At 41.4% G+C, this 16,160-nt stretch overlaps 1 pseudogene; it reads right to left on the reverse strand.

The window, feature by feature from the left end:
• Positions 1–13,756: 13,756 nt before the first annotated feature.
• LOC142436315 (small ribosomal subunit protein uS5 pseudogene) lies at positions 13,757–14,654 on the reverse strand (annotated as a pseudogene).
• Between the last annotated feature and the right edge of the window lie 1,506 nt (positions 14,655–16,160).

Consider the following 16,160-nt stretch of genomic DNA (forward strand, 5'->3'; position numbering starts at 1 on the left):
TGAACAGCCAATTCCTTGTTCGTAGTCTGGAAGATCTGCTGAAACCTATTCACTTTGGGTGAGCCTGCTGGCATCTGAAATACCAGTGACACAGCTTCCTGAATCACAGCAACACTCCAGCCACCACATTAAGATGAACAGACAATTGATGATAACAGAAGAAGTGATGAAGATAGTCAAGTGATACTTCCTTAGCCCCATTTGAGTTGCCTTAAAAAATTCCAACAACAACTTCCAAAGCTATCTTCTGGGCTTGCTAAATGCAGGGCATAAGAGATTACCTCAGAAGGTTATGATGTCTGTTTTCTGCATTTCCAAAGAGATAATTTGAAATCAGGCTGGAGGGTCTTATCTGACCTCTTTTGGTTTCCCAAGTCTGAGGCAGTGATCAGACTTGCATCCATTCACCATTCTACTTTAGTTATTCTAACACCAACCCTACCTCCCATGGCACCCTACTTCCATGCTGGATTGCATAATTCATCGCAATGGCCACACAGAACTCACAGACAATACTCACTATTATGTTGGTTTATTATGGAAGTTAAAAAGGAACCACAAGTCAGGATCAGAAAATATTAAGAATTGAGTCATTGGTTCACAGTAACCCCCTTGTTAAGTCTTTTTATAATTCTTAGCATCTCAGCTGTATGATCCTTTGGCTTTGGGCTCCTTAGGCCAGGAAGCCAGGTACTGCTCTGCATTAGAGTCTCATAGTCTTGGTGTTGCTCTTCTCCTCTGTCTCTTATCTCCTTGCCTTGGTTTTGACCTTGGTGTGGCATGGCTTCTGTTGCATCTGATCGTGTCTGTAACCACTTAAGACAGTGATCTCCAATAGGCTGCAATGGTAGATCTTCTTCCAGCAATCCTGGACTTTCTCTCTGTTCCTGCTTTAAAGATGGCACATCCTTAAAGCCAGGGGAGTGGCAACGAAAACTGACCATTCCCCTCTATTAGTGTCGTTAGGTGCTGTCAAGTCAACTGCAACTCACAGCCACCCCATATACAGCAAAAGACATGAGTGCTAGGAGCCTGTTCCATCCTTACAATTGCTCTTTTGTTTGAGCCCATTGTTTAAGCCACCGTGTCCATCCATCTCGTTGAGGGCCTTCCTCTTTTTCACTGCTCCTCTCCTTTATTATCCTTTTCTAGGGACCCGAGTCTTCTGACAACACGCCCAAAGTACTTGAGAGGAAGTTTTGCCATCCTTGCCTTTCAGGTGTATTCTAACTGTGCTTCTTCCAAGACAGATTTGTTGACTTGGCTCTTTGCTTTACCACCTAAAACCAGACACTGTCATATTAGAGCTGGATGAGAGACTGAGTACTTCACTACTTAATTGCTGGCCACTGGTTTTATTTTAATTCCAAGGCAACAAATACTGTCTACTGAGAGTACTGTTCTATTTGATTCAAAGAAGCTTTTGCTTCATTTTTGGCTGCACCATGAATATCCCAAGCATAATAAACTCTTGTTATTCCCAAACACCTATTATTTCATGCTTCTATTTGTTTACACTTGATGGTCATTCTAGTTGGAGTGATTCACCCTTGTTATTTTCTTAAGTCAAGTTTACTGAAAAATAATTTAAGAACATTAAAGTTTTATTTACCAGCGAGAGAGAGAGAGAGAGAGAGAGAGAGAGAGAGAGAAAATGCATGAAAGAGCGAGAGCGAGTGAGAGGGCAAGAAGAGAGTGATGGTAAATAAGACACATATGAGGGGGTACATACCCCCCAAAACTCTGCTGATGTGAGAGGGATAGTATATTTGGAATTTGTTCCAACAGGTCAGATTGTTAATCAAGCTTTCTATTTAGAGGTTCTGAAAAGGTTGCATACCAGTGTGTGACGTAAAGGGCCTGATCTGTGGCAGACGGGACTGGTTTTGCCACCATGACAATGCACCTGCTCAGACAGCCATCTCAGTGTGCCACTTTCAGGTAAAAAAAACCCAGCATATTTTTCTTGTCCATGTACCTTACTCACCTGACCTGACTCCTTGCAACTTCTTTTTGTTTCTGTGCATGAAGAGGAATCAAGGGCAGCAATTTTAACATGTAGAAGAGGTGAATTAAAAAATCAAGGAAAGTGCTGTCAGCCATCCAAACAGATGAGTTTGGCAAATGTTTCCAAGAACGGAACTGCAGATTTGACAAGTGTATTAAGTGTGCTGGAAAGTACTATGAAGGCGATAAGGTCGTTTTGTAAAAATATTTAAATACATAGCTTTGAAAAAGAGTTCTGTTTTTTTGGAGGGGACAGGAGTACTGCCTTCTATATATAAAATATCTATGTATTTTTAAGCAAAATGTCTCTTGAAATTTTCATCACTTTTTAAATTGGGCTGTTTATTTTCTTCTTAAGTTTTGAAAATTCCTTAAATATAAAGAGGCTATTAAAAGTGTGTTGAAAATTTTATCTTTTAATTAAAAATTTTCATCAGCCTTTTGAAGCTTCCTCATCTTTTGGGTAAAAGTTCCATAAGATATATGTGTTTCATAAGTATTTTTTCACTTATGTGATTTTCATTCCACTTTTTAAGCAGTATATGCCAAAGAGTAAGCATTTTTAATTTTGTCAAATTGACATTTATCAATAATTTCTTTTATTAATTGTGGATTTGGTATTTTAGGTAGGAAATATTTTTTCACTCAAGATCACAATGATATTCTCTTTTGCTTAGGAAGGATTAGTTTCAGTTACATTTTGAAACATATCTATGAGCCATTTTGAGTTAAATTTCATATCTGTTATGAAGTGTGATTTAACATTTATCTTGAGTTAATTATCAATATGTTAATTGTATGGTTCACAATCATTCAGGATGATCAATTTTCAGCATCTATTACAGAAAACACACACACTCTCTCTAAATTGCATTAGCAATTTTGTCTAAAATCAGTTGCCCATCTGTTTGTAAGTCAGTTTCTGGAGTCTATTCAGTTACATGCATTTATGTGTTTATTCTCATCGCAATGTCTTGTTGACTGCAATTTGATAGTACATTTATTCCTAGAAATAGTGTCTTACTTCTGCTTACTTTGGTCTTAATCAAATACTCCTTGCCTCCACCTAGTTTCTAAAGTGGGACCATAGATCATTGAGATCTCTCTTCTTTTTAATATGGACATTTAATGCTATAAAATTTCCTCTAGGAGCTGTTTTAATTGAAGCTCATAAATATTTATAATAAATTTTTTCATTTAACTTAATATATTTTCCAATTTACTTTGTGGCTTGCTTTTGACATGTGGTTTACTTAGAGGTATATATTTCAATTTCCAAACATTTGGAGATTTTTTGCCATATATATTTATGTTTTGATATGTAGTTCAGTCAGTTTATATTAAGCAGACAGTATACTTTCCATGATTGCATTTCTTCTAAATTTATGGTAGCTTGATTTGTTTTCCAAAATGTGGTCCATCACAGTGAAGGTTCTGTATTTGAAAAAATAAATGTGTATTCTGTTGCTTTAATTTACCAATGCCTTTATATTTAAAAGTGTATTACATATTTCTAGAATGGTTTTGTTTTCTTCAATCAATCTGGCAATGTCTGATTTTAGTCGGTGTGTTTAGAATGCATTCTTTCCCCTCATGAATACAAGATAGTTGCTTATATACTGTCTCCCTTTAGCAAAACAAGAAATCTAAATCAAATGCATTATAAATTTTCATATAATATTTTCTCCCTCTTGCTAACAGAAACTGTTTATACTTTGTGTTTATACATTTGAAATACTCATGGCATGTGTCCCAGAATCACAGCAACACAAACGTCACTGCAGTGTGACAAACTGAGAGACATGTGTTGGTTTATATCATTAGGGAAATATAAATCAATACAACTAAGACACAATTAGAACTTTTTCAGATTTTATAAAGTTTATTTACATTCATAATAGAAGAACTTGATAAGAAGTGAATTTTCCAGTCAAAATGCTTCTGTGTAAATATTATAAACACAGGTATTTCCTTTGGCTTATTACCTAAACCCCATGAAAATAGATGAACTGTGATTTGGTTGACATCTGGCTGGACCAGAGGATGTACACTGGTACAGATAGGAACTGGGAACACAGGGAATCCAGGGCAGATGATCCCTTCAGGATCAGTAGTGAGAGTGGCGATACTGGGAACGTAGAGGGAGAGTGGGTTGGAAAGGGGGAACTGGTTAAAAGGATCTACATGTGACCTCCTCCCCGAGGGACGGACAACAGAAAAGTGGGAGATATTGGACAGTGTAAGATATGACAAAATAATAATTTATAAATTATTAAGGATTCATGAGGGGGGGAGCAGGGTGGGAGGGGGAAAATGAGGAGCTGATGCCAGGGGCTTACGTGGAGAGCAAATGTTTTGAGAATGGTGAGGGCAACGAATGTGCAAATGTGCTTTGCACAATTGATGTATGTATGGATTGTGATAAGAGTTGAATGAGTCCCCAATGAAATGATTTAAAATAAATAAATTAAAAAGAAAGATGTAGACACACAAAATCAGGGAAAATGAATGACACAAGCCTTCAGGGACACAATTGTGAAAGTTGAAAAAGAACTGAAGAAAAATAATAATACAATAAAAATTACACCCCAAGGCAGCAGTGAGGTGAGCAGAGAAAGTGAAGACATATACTGATGTATGATACAAAATGACCGCCCCACCCTCCAGGCACAAAAGGGAGGAGTAGAAATGCCTAAAACCTTGGAGCAGTAATACCCACCGACTCTTTCTTCATTCTGATCTGTACCTTCCTCACTTTCATAGAAGCCTAAGCTTCAAAATCAAATTCACTCCCCGTGAGCCAATTCTGACTCATAGCCACCCTGTAAGGCAGGGTAGAACTGCACCTGTGAGTTTCTGAGACTGTAACTTTACGGTTGAAAGAAATTCTCCCTTTTCTCCTACATTGTCCTGACATTGTGGTGGGCAGTCCAGTTTGTAACCGCTAGGGCACCAGGGGTCCTCACAGAAGCTTAGAGAGCTTTATTTGTTTGCTAGTTTTTATTAAGAAATGAGAATAGAGAGTCTCTGAATAAAAGAAGGATACCATAACAAGAACAAAGGAAATGAGTAAATGGATAAAAGTTAGATGTGAGATCTCTTGCTGTCTTGCCCCCTTTGCTTCACAATGTGATCACAAAAGCCTTTCATTGTTAAGAAGTAACTGGAAACTACTCCACAGAGGTGTCCCAGGAGTTCAGAGAAGCATCCCTTTCATGGCAAGCTTCAAGAAACAAATAATGCTCTGACTCTAGGCAGGGGGTGTCTCAAGAGCATGGAGAGAAAACACCAAACGCCTTTTATGAATTGAGATGATGATGTGATTCTTATCCTTTTTTAATTTATGTGGTGAACTTAAGCGATGGATTTCTTACGTTTATCCATGCTTGCAGCATTAATATGAATCCCACCTGATCCTGGTGCATCCTTGTTTTTGAAATGCTGTTGACTTGTGTGCTAAAAATGTTGGTGAGAAATTTGGTGTCTATATTCATTAGGGATGATTGGCCTCTAATGTTTTGGGTTTTTATTATTTTTTTTTGGGGGGGGGGTAGCATCTTTGCCTGGATATTGCATCATGATTATGTTTGTTTCATAAAATGAATTCTGAAGTTAGCCTTCTTTTTTCTATTTTCTGGAATAGTTTGAATAGAATTGGTGTCAACTAGGGGAAGATGGCTTACAGATAGGTAGCTCACACCTGGAGCTCCGTGGAGATCGGTGGGTGGGGAAATTTGGGGGCCTAGTAGGGGTATCAAGTCTGTCTGTCGATTCCCAAGACCACTCAGAGCACTTCTCTGAACCAGAAGTGGACTTTCACCCCATCACCAGTGCTCCCTGAGGATGCCCATGGTCCCTTGTATGGCACTCAGGGTGTCCACTCTGCCTCTACCGGTGCCACAGGGCAGCCAGGTTCACAGCGGAGGCTGCCCCCTGCCTACGCATCGGGCATAAAATCTCCAGCCAGTACCCGCCACCCTGTCCCAGGGTGCCCAGGGTCCTGTGTGGGTGCTCCAGCAGGCATATCCCTCCGCAGAGATTCGTGCCCCATCTGGACCCCCTCACGGACCAGCCATCCAGACCCTACCCCTCCTCCCAGGAGGCACATGCCCAGCGCCACAGCGCAACCAGGCTGATGGCAAAGGCTGCGGCCCTGCTTTTGTGCTCTCTGCAAACCACCAACCAGACCTCCCCCACACTCAGAGGTCTCATCCCAGAGGATTCTGCCCCATCTCTGCACTCCACACAGATCCGCCAGTGACCCTGCCCCCCACCATACACACAGACACGCAGAGGTCCCCATCCTGTCACATCGCTTCAGGCCTGCCAGGCAGCAGAAACAAGTCTTGCAGAAGTCTCTGCAGCTGTGGCATAAGGACCCAAGCCTTTGGGGTTTGCATACTGCATTCTCCTTTCTCCCTGCTCACTCGACCCCACCCTCTGTGAGGCTCCCCTCCTACCCGCATACCTGTGGGAAGTGCCCCTAGCCAGAAGCAGATCACCCAATCCCCAACCTTTTCCCTAAATATGCCCCCCTGCACTGGGGCCAACACTAACTATCAGACCACAGCGTGCATAGCTGCAAACAGCCCCTAAGGAGACCTGAAGGTGACTGGGTACAAACCATAGGCCAAGGTGAGAGGGAAACCCTAGCAGCACAAAGGTGAAACACAATCCTCCAAGGCAGTTGGCTAAAAGCTGCCTGCAGAAACATCAACACCAACCTCTCAAAGAGAGAGCCTAGGGCTCTGAGACACCTGGGAACATGGCACTTATTTCCAATAAATCGACCAAAAAACAGCAAGCTGCTTCCACAGTTTCAACAAGAAAAGAGAAACAAAATCCAGTGCCAGAGGACCACCTGGACCTAACAGCAGTCATAGAAGCTGCAGAGGTTGATGTTCCACAGAAAGAAATCTTCAGAATGCTGCTTGGAGTCATACAGGACATGAGGAATCATTACAGAAAAGGATGAAGTCATAGAGGAAATAAAGGCTATGCACCAAAGGGAAATACAGGAGTTAAGGTGCAAGATAACAAAACTAATAGCAAACTCACAGACTTCGCCCAGGAGGCAGAGAACCACACCAGGGACCTAGAGGATTTGCAAGCAGAAATTAATAAATGTGAGAAGTTTAATAAGTCCTTCAGAGAAGCTGAAGAAAACCTCAGAGCTATGTCTGAGGCTATGAGAAGGAACAACTTCAGAATTATTGGCTTTCCAGAGGAATGCACATCAAGGAAACCAGCATCCAAAATAGTGATGGAATGCTTGGAGGAAATCTCCCCTAGCTTAATGAACGAAAAGCAGGCAACTCTCCAGGAAGCCGAAAGAACACCAGCTACACTGAATCCCAAGAAGTCACCAAGACATATAGTTGTTAAACTATCCAAGTATGAGGACAAATAGAAAATTATGAGAGCAGCTAGGGAAAAACAGGCAATCACATATAAAGGCAAGCTGATAAGAATACGCTCAGACCTATCAGCACACATTATGCAGAAGAGGAGGCAGTGGAGCAGCATATTCTGAAAATTGCAGGAAAATAACGCAAACTCAAGAATACTCTATCCAGCCAAATTATCTATTAAATTGATGCAGAAGTGAGAGTCTTCCCGGACAAGGAAAGTCTCAAAGAATATGCTAAAAGGAACCAAGCACTACAAAAGATCCTCTCTGACCCAGTATGGGCAGAAGAACAACACACACTAAGCACATACAAGAGACTGCCACACAGTACTAAGAAATAGAGGAAAGAACTAGGAGGAAAAGGGCAGTTATAGAGCTCTAAATATAGGCATATACAGAGGAAATATATTTATATATGATGAGGGGGAAATAGATCTACGTACATATATTTATAGGTTTAGTATTAACAAAACAGATGGACAGTGGGTCCCTACTGAAATACTCGCTCAACACAAGAGCACTGTGTTCTAACAATTCGGCAGTCTGAGACGCTCACTTTCCTGGCACGATTGCTGAAGACAATGGATGCACAAGCAAATGTTGTGAAGAAACCTGATGGTGCCTGCATACCAAAAGATATATATAGTATCTGAGGTCTTAAAGGCATGAAGATAAACAAGCGGCCATCTGGCTGAGAAACAACAAAACCCACATGGAAGATGACAACAAAGGTACAAATGTGCTTGACACAATGGATGGATGTATGGATTGTGATAAGAGTTGTATGATCCCCCAATAAAATAATTTTTAAAAAGAGAGAGAGAATTGGTGTCAACTATTCTCTTAATGTTTGGTAGAACTCTCCTTTGAAGTCACCTGGCCTGGGAATCTTTTAATCCCAATGGCACCTCTTATTTCTTCTTTTGTTAAATGTTTAGATTTCCTGCATTTGCGTTAGTTTAGGTGGGTGATGTGAATGTAGAATTTTTTCCTACTTCTTCTGGGTTTTCAGATTTGTTAAGAGTAAATTTTTTAAGTAATATTCAGTTAGGATCCCTCTGACCTCATTGACTTAGTTCAAATGCCCCCACCCCATCTCATTTTAATTTTGGTTATTTCTATCTTCTCTCTTTTTCCTTTATAAAGTTGGTGCCAGAATTTCAAAGATACTTTTGCTTAAGGTGTGCTATTGGATGGCAAATCTTTTCTTTCAGGATTTTATCTATGTCATTTCAAGGTCTTTTTTGCCTGCCTGGTTTCACTGAGAAATCAGCACTAAATCTTATTCATCCCCTTTTGTGTTAGTCCGGGTAGACTAGAGAAACAAATCCAGGGATACTCATATATGAATAAGAAAGAGGTTTATATGCAAGAGCAGTTGAATATTGAGAAAACATCCCAACCCAGTCCAGATCAAGTCCATAAGTCTAATATTAACCCACATATCTGATATCAATCTATTAGGGTCTCTTCAGACTCATGAAATGCATGCAATGACGTCAAGTGCAGGAAGATCACAGGCCAGTGGGTGGGAAGTATTGTGGATCCAGTGGTGTTGTGAGCATCTCAGTGCTGGCAGGGGTTCACATTGCTTTTCCAGCTCCCTGGCCTGCATCAGGTAGGTCTATGTGCCTTCTTCATAGGAGTGTATTGCAGGGAGTGCACCGAGAAAAAGCGTGCCTCCAAAGAGAAAATACAGGAGTTCCTAGAATTCTCAGGAGCAGGCCATACCCACACAGAGGCCTCACTGGCTATGACCCGACAGTCTACTCCACCCCTTCACTCTTAATCCTCTCAAGTCCCAAATTGACATCAGATTATGTCACCTAATAGGTGATTTTTTTGTTTTTTAAGGCCTGCTCTTAAAATTCTTGGTCCTTGGTTTTGGAAAGTTTGAAAAGGATAAGTCTTGGTGCCTTTCCTTTGGAATATATCTTGTATGGAGTTCTTTGAGCCTCTTGGATAGAAATGGTCTCATCTTTCATGAACTTCAGGAAGTTTTCTGCAGGAGGAAAGCTGAATCAGTGAACATGTAAGCATCTCAGCATTGGCAGGGGTATCCACATGGCTGCTCCAGCACCCAGGGCTGCATCAGTGTAGGTCCATCTGGCTTCTCCTCAGGAATGTATTGCAGCTGCACCCTGGTCCGACCATCACAAAACAAGAGACCCAAGAATTAAAAGGTGAGGTTCACTGCACCATTTATCTCTCCATCCTTCAATTAATCCCACATGTGTTTATCGACCAGTGGCACAATAAACTATCTCACATTAATATGAAAATAATTCTGTTATTAAAATAAAAAATAAGGAGCTTGAGTTCATTATTCTGAAATGCAACCATAAGGAATTCTTACTAATAATTTAGTTTATACAGCTCCAATTTTATTACGTACATTTTGACTTTAAGTCCTGTCTCTTGATAATTTACCCCAGAAATTGTATGACCAGTGTTGTATAATATTCCACCATGTAGGAATTTGTTTAAGACCTGGCAACTCATCCTCTCCACTGATATCAATTACTTTACTACATTCTGGAGCCTTTTTATTTTGCTTCCAAAAGCCCCGGTGGCACAGTGGGCCAGGAGTTGTTCTGCTACCTGGACGGTTAGTCAAAGTCCACCAGTCGCTCCAAGGGAGAAAGATAAGGTTGGCTGCCCCCATACACATGTGAAGCCTCAGAAACTCTAAAGCAGTTGGACTTTGTCCCATGGGGTCACTATGAATTGGAATCAATCTAATGTCAATGCATTTTACTTTGGTTTGGTATTTTGCTTCATACTTTTCTTTCATTTTAATTTTCCTGTACATCGAGACATACTCTACTTACTTCTGAACTCAACTCACCCTCTATCCTAAGTACCACACATCCTCTGCTGTCTCTCACAGTTTTTCCCATCCCTTGAAGCTAGCTCCGTCTCTCAGCACAGAGGCTGGGATCTATTCCATGTCTTCGATTCTTCCTAGTCAGCACTTTAATTATGTCTAGTCAATCCCTACAAAAGAGTCTTTACTCTTTAAAAACTTGGAATACATACTAAAAATTAACAAAGAAGTAAACAAACACACAAGATGAAATGTTATATTACCAAGCTGATAAACATGTCAAAAGCATGCTGACAGTAGTGATCCCAAACCCAGTTCATTTGGGGTGGGGATGTATTATCCCAATTTGGCATATCTGAGTGATGTGAAGTGAATTAAGTCCTTACGACCCTTCTATCAATTTCTCTACATCGCCTACCAGATGATTGGGTGAGCCCATGAAAATAAGGTGTAGAGGACACAGGGACTGCTAAATTTTGGGACTCCTCTGGATTTGAAAGAGACATCTCAGAAACGGAAGCAGAGTGAATCCTGGGGCTATGAAGAAAGAACCACCTCTCGCCGAACCTGGGGCAGGCCTGGCGGGAATCCCAGTATGAGGTGGTGGACTTACGCTAGAGCATGAGTAATAGTGTATGCTCATGGGTGTCTGGAAAGCAAGGAGAGGAGCAATTAGGTTGAACGGAATAGTTTGTGTACTGGGTATTTGGAAGAAGGGCTGTAGATTAAAAGTTATTTTTGAAAAAGCACGGTTAAGGGGTGTTGGCTTGCCAAATTTGTATCTTAGGAATGTTACTGTTGTTTGTAGTAAATTGTCGTTGACACATGACAACCCATATGCAAACGAACAGAAACCTGCCAGGTCCCGCACCATCTTGTCGATTGCTAGCATGCTTGAGTTCATTCCTGTGGCTATGGTGCACTTTGAGGCCTTCCGCGCTGGGCTTCATCTTGCTGTACTATATTAGAAACCATTCGGTGTGACCCACATTGCCGAGGCTTTCTTCCTCACCTGCCTGAAACCCGTTTACCTGGGTGACCTTACCGGGACAGCAGAACCACTTCCCGCATCAGGGAATGCAACACGTTCACAGAAGAGTGGTGGGTCCTCGCACCACAAACCTGAACCGTTGCCATTGTTTTGATTCTTCCTCCTTGTAATCATAGTAGAACTGCCTCCTAGCGTTCCCTAGACTAAATCTATGGGTGCTGACAGTTTCATCTTTCACCTTCAGAGCGAGACTGATGGGTTTGAATGGTCTACCTTGTGGTTAGCAACCTAAAACTTAACCCATTGTGCCACCAGGAGATTTTGCTTTAGTAGTAATTCATTGCCATGGAAAACAAGCTGTTTCCTACTCATACACCCTTATATAGGCTTTTCACAGCTGTCAGTCTTTATGGGAGCAGATAGCCTCATCTTTCTTTGTCATTTTAGCATAAAAATGTGTAGAGGGAGATTGGGTTGGAAAGAGGGACCCGATTACAAGGATCTACACGTGACCTCCTCCCTGGGGGATGGACAACAGAGAAGGAGGCAAAGGAAGACGTCAGACAGGGAAAGATATGACAAAATAATAATTTAAAAATTATCTAGGGCTCATGAGGGAGAGGGGAGCAGGAAGGGAGGGGAAAAAAGAGGACCTGATGCCAACGGCGTAAGTGGAGAGCAAATGTTTTGAAAATGATGAGGGCAATGAATGTGCAGATGTGCTTTACACAATTGATGTATGTGTGGATTGTGATAAGAGTTGTATGAGCCCCAATAAAATGATTAAAAATGTGTAAATGGCAAGCAGAATAGAGAGCAGGATAAATAGACGAGAGGTAAGTCAAGCATAATTGTAATATCCCATGCATTATAATAGTCTACAGAAAGAGGTATGGTAGTGAGAAAAGACATCAAAGCTACAAAGACATTCTAAGCAGAAGCCACAATGCCTGCAGCGTGTGCTGTGGAATGTAGGTCTGAAATTTAAAGCTGATAGAGGAAGTAGATGTCTCTGTCTTTGAAGTGAATTGTTTACTGAACCCAAACACACAAATGAATACCTAATCCAAGAAACATGTTCTGGCTTTGTTCTATTTTTATTAAATGACTCAAGAGAGTAATAGAAAACATTTATCCAAATAGCTTCTTTGTCTCTTGTTTTGACCATCTCACTGGATAAGACATGGTCAAATGTAAAGACTCCGTCATTACAGGTGGAAACGTGAAGAACTGTTAAGAATCTGACCCATTGATCTCATTTATTGGCAGCTTCTAAAATGGGAAGGCAGAAACTGCGCAGTATGATGATGGTTTACTTACATGTATCCCCTACCCCCACCCCCACCCCACCCAGCTCAACATAGTTCACCCTCGGCCATGTTTTGGTTACTGTCAAACTGATTTCAATCTATGTTTAGAACGATGCCTTATGTGGGTTACTTAGCACTGAAGAAAAAGTATGTTTTGCATTCAACATTTGACTCTTTATCAGTTAAAATCATTAAAGATGGTCTGAAAGTGTAGGAAATATGTCCAGAAGTAATTTTGATGGGAACATTAAACTTTCTGCTCCAGCTGTAGAGCAGATAAAATGATAATTCTATGATTAAAACAAAAAAATTAAGGAAAGTGAGACATCTGCTGAAAGAAGACAAACACATTTCCATTCAGTCCTTTAGAATATGCTGATAGAAGGACATTTAACTCCTGGGCCGTGTCAGGGTTGAAAGTGTTCAACTGACTGCAAAATGAATTAGTTATGCTGTTTCCATGGAAGAAGGTTGGCCTGGTTTAATAAAAGTTGAATGTAGAAGAAATGTATATCATAAGAGTGAGTTAGGTCCCTCTTGGGATAGTGGTTACATGTTGGGCTGCTAACCGCTACTTCAACAGCTGCTTTGAGGGAGAAAGATGAGGCGTTCTATCCTTGTAGAGTTACAGTCTCCAAAATCCACAGGGGTAGGTCTACCTTGCCCTGTAGGGGCAGGTTGAGTCTTGATTGCCATGAATTTTTGAGTTTTGAGTTACTGAGACAAAGGAATTTATATATACATAAACTTCAAACTCCAACCTCATTGCTATTGAGTCAATATATATATGTATATTTATTTACTCTATCTCTCTATGTATATCATCTATATCTATATCATCTATCTCTATCTCTATCTATTTATCAGAATTGACTCAGACAAGGGTGGAAGAAATATATATTCACATATATATTCATTTCCCTCCTAGAGTCCATTCTAGGGTTTCTGAGACATTGCAGAAGCAGACACTTCACCTTTCTCCCACAGGGTGGCTGATGCTTTGAGCTATTGACCTCTTGGTTAGGCACCCTGCGCTTACGCTAGTAGGGTCCTCAAACTGTGGGCCACATGCGGCCTGCCAAGGACATTTATCCAGCCTGCTAGGTGTTTTTGCCCCATTTGTTTTGTTTTTTTACTTCAAAATAAGATATGTGCAGTGTGCATAGGAATTTGTTCATAGTTTTTTTTTTTTGGGGGGGGGGTGCAGGCTCAATTCACTTTATTACATTTTGTATAAAATTGACTATGTGGTAGCCACAGCTGGAGCCTGGGTCCTCTGCACGGAGACTCTGGTGTGGGGCTTCACAAGATGGACAGTGAATTCCTGGTAGGGAGGCTTGGTGAACACGGTCTCTTTCCAGAGGTCAGGGGTCAGATAGCTGTAGGTCTTGGAGAGGGCATCAAAGGTGGCTTTGGCGAAGTTGCCCAGGGTGGCTGTGCAGCCCCTAGCCGATGTGTAGCAGTCATCAATCCCTGCCATCATCAGCAGTTTCTTGGGCACAGGGCCTGAGACAATGCCCGTACCCCCGGGGGCAGGTATGAGTCGCACCAGCACAGACCCACAGCGGCCGGTCACCTTGCAGGGGACCGTGTGGGGCTTGCCGATCTTGTTGCCCAGTAGCCTCGCCACACGGGGACAATGGACAGCTTGGCCAGGATGATGGCCCCTTTGATGGCGGTGGTGACTTCCTTGGAGCACTTGACACCCAGGCCAACGTGGCCATTGTAGTCCCCGATGGCAACGAAAACCTTGAACCTGGTGTGCTGGCCGGCTCGGGTCTGCTTCTGCACAGGCAGGATCTTCAGGACCTCGTCCTAGAGAGCCATCCCCGGGAAGGGAAGAAGTCAATGATCTCAGACTCCACGTGATGGGCAGGGAGAACAGATAGGTCTCCTCCAGGGACTTGATTTTCATATCCTTGACCAGACGACCCAACTTGGTGACAGGGAGCCACTCCTTGTCTTCGGCTTTGCCCCCGCGAGCTCCGCAGCCTCGTCCACGGCCCCGACCCCGGCCGCGACCACGTCCTCGCAAGCCGCTCCGAAGTCTCCGCGGAAGCTGCCGCGAGCTCCTGCTCCCGGTGCCCCTGCACCGGCGTCATCCGCCATTTGGTGTTTTCTCGAAGAAGTGTTCATAGTTTTTTAAAAAAACAACTATAGTCTGGCCCTCCAAAAAGTTTGAGGACCCCTGCTAGTGTCACCAGGGCTGGCTTACTCTCTATCCCTCTTTAGGCCTCAGATACTAGATTTCAGCCATTTTGATCAGTGCATTTCCACATATTTTTCTCATTTTAACCTGAAAAAAGTAAAATAATAACTTGACCATGTTTATAGCTATAGAATTTTTCTCCACTTTATGTAATAAGAAGTAGGCCTGGTAATTGAATTCAAAGTCTTTTTCTGAAGCATCTTCTGTTACCGAGTGGTTGAGGATGTCGATCTTGGGAGAGAATTCCCTTTGCTTTAGGTAAAAAGAGCCATGACTTTCAGCAGATCAGGTTGTTCAAAGTAAATCAAGACTAAAGTTTCTACTGTCCTAGGAACTGGGAATGTTCCCCAACTTTCCCCATGTTTCAACACATGACAGGAAAGAGAGTGTCTGGGAAGAGGTGGGCTAAAAATGATGTGGTGGTGACATTCGAGCAGGAATTCCATTTCCAAACCCAAATGAAGGTTCTCCTAATATCTTAGAAAACTTAAACTAAGTCCCTCAGTTTTTATTTGGGTTTTGTGGAAACCCTAAAGAAGAAACTTAAATTGAGAAACTTAAGTTTATTATTTATTTTCATTTTTCTCTTTCCTTCTTTTCAGAAGTTGAGCTGGGTTCAGAACCAGATTGAGCAAGTCAAGAGCAAGTCAATAGAACAGGGCATGCCATTGAGAGGTAGGCTGCTGGCATCCTGTACAAGTGGAAGGTTTATGCAATCAAGGTGGTAAGAAAAGAATTGCTAGAGGCAAAGACAAAGTCGTGTTCAGTAAGGCAGCAAGCTCAATACTTGGAAGATGATTCTGATGAACATTTCTGAAAGATCACATTAGTGAAATAAACAGCAAATTTTTATAATTTTAGAGAATGATGGAATTGAAATTCTAATTTTCTGACATCTAGCAGAGGAATTATATTTATTATTTTATTGCTATGTTGACTCGACTGTTAATCACAAGACTTGTCAGGAGTAGATGCTACCTATAACATCTGGAAGAACTTATTATTATTATATTGATATTTGAATATAAATAAAACAAAATATCTTGATAGTTATTTCCCCCCGGAGCAGCTAGATATAAATACATTAGAAAGAAAAGAGTTACATTTTTGAGGGACAAACTATGATGTCTCATTTCTCTCAGATTTAAAAATGAAGTAAAAAAGATAAGGGTCATTTTCTATGTACGTACAGAGTAATCAGCTTATTATTCTCACGATCCTAAACTCTCCTGTCCTCAGAATTTGGGGTGGAAAATTGTAGTTGAGTTCACTGCAACTCGTCTGTGATATCCAAAACTTCAGTAAAATTCAGTGAAATAACCAGCAAAATCTCTAGTAGGAGAAATGACATTGAATAATAATAATAATGCACACGGTAGCTATAAATATCAATCTCTGTGGTAATA

The sequence above is a fragment of the Tenrec ecaudatus genome, chromosome 1 (genome assembly GCF_050624435.1).
Source record: "Tenrec ecaudatus isolate mTenEca1 chromosome 1, mTenEca1.hap1, whole genome shotgun sequence".
In the NCBI taxonomy this organism is placed as follows: Eukaryota; Metazoa; Chordata; class Mammalia; order Afrosoricida; family Tenrecidae; genus Tenrec; species Tenrec ecaudatus.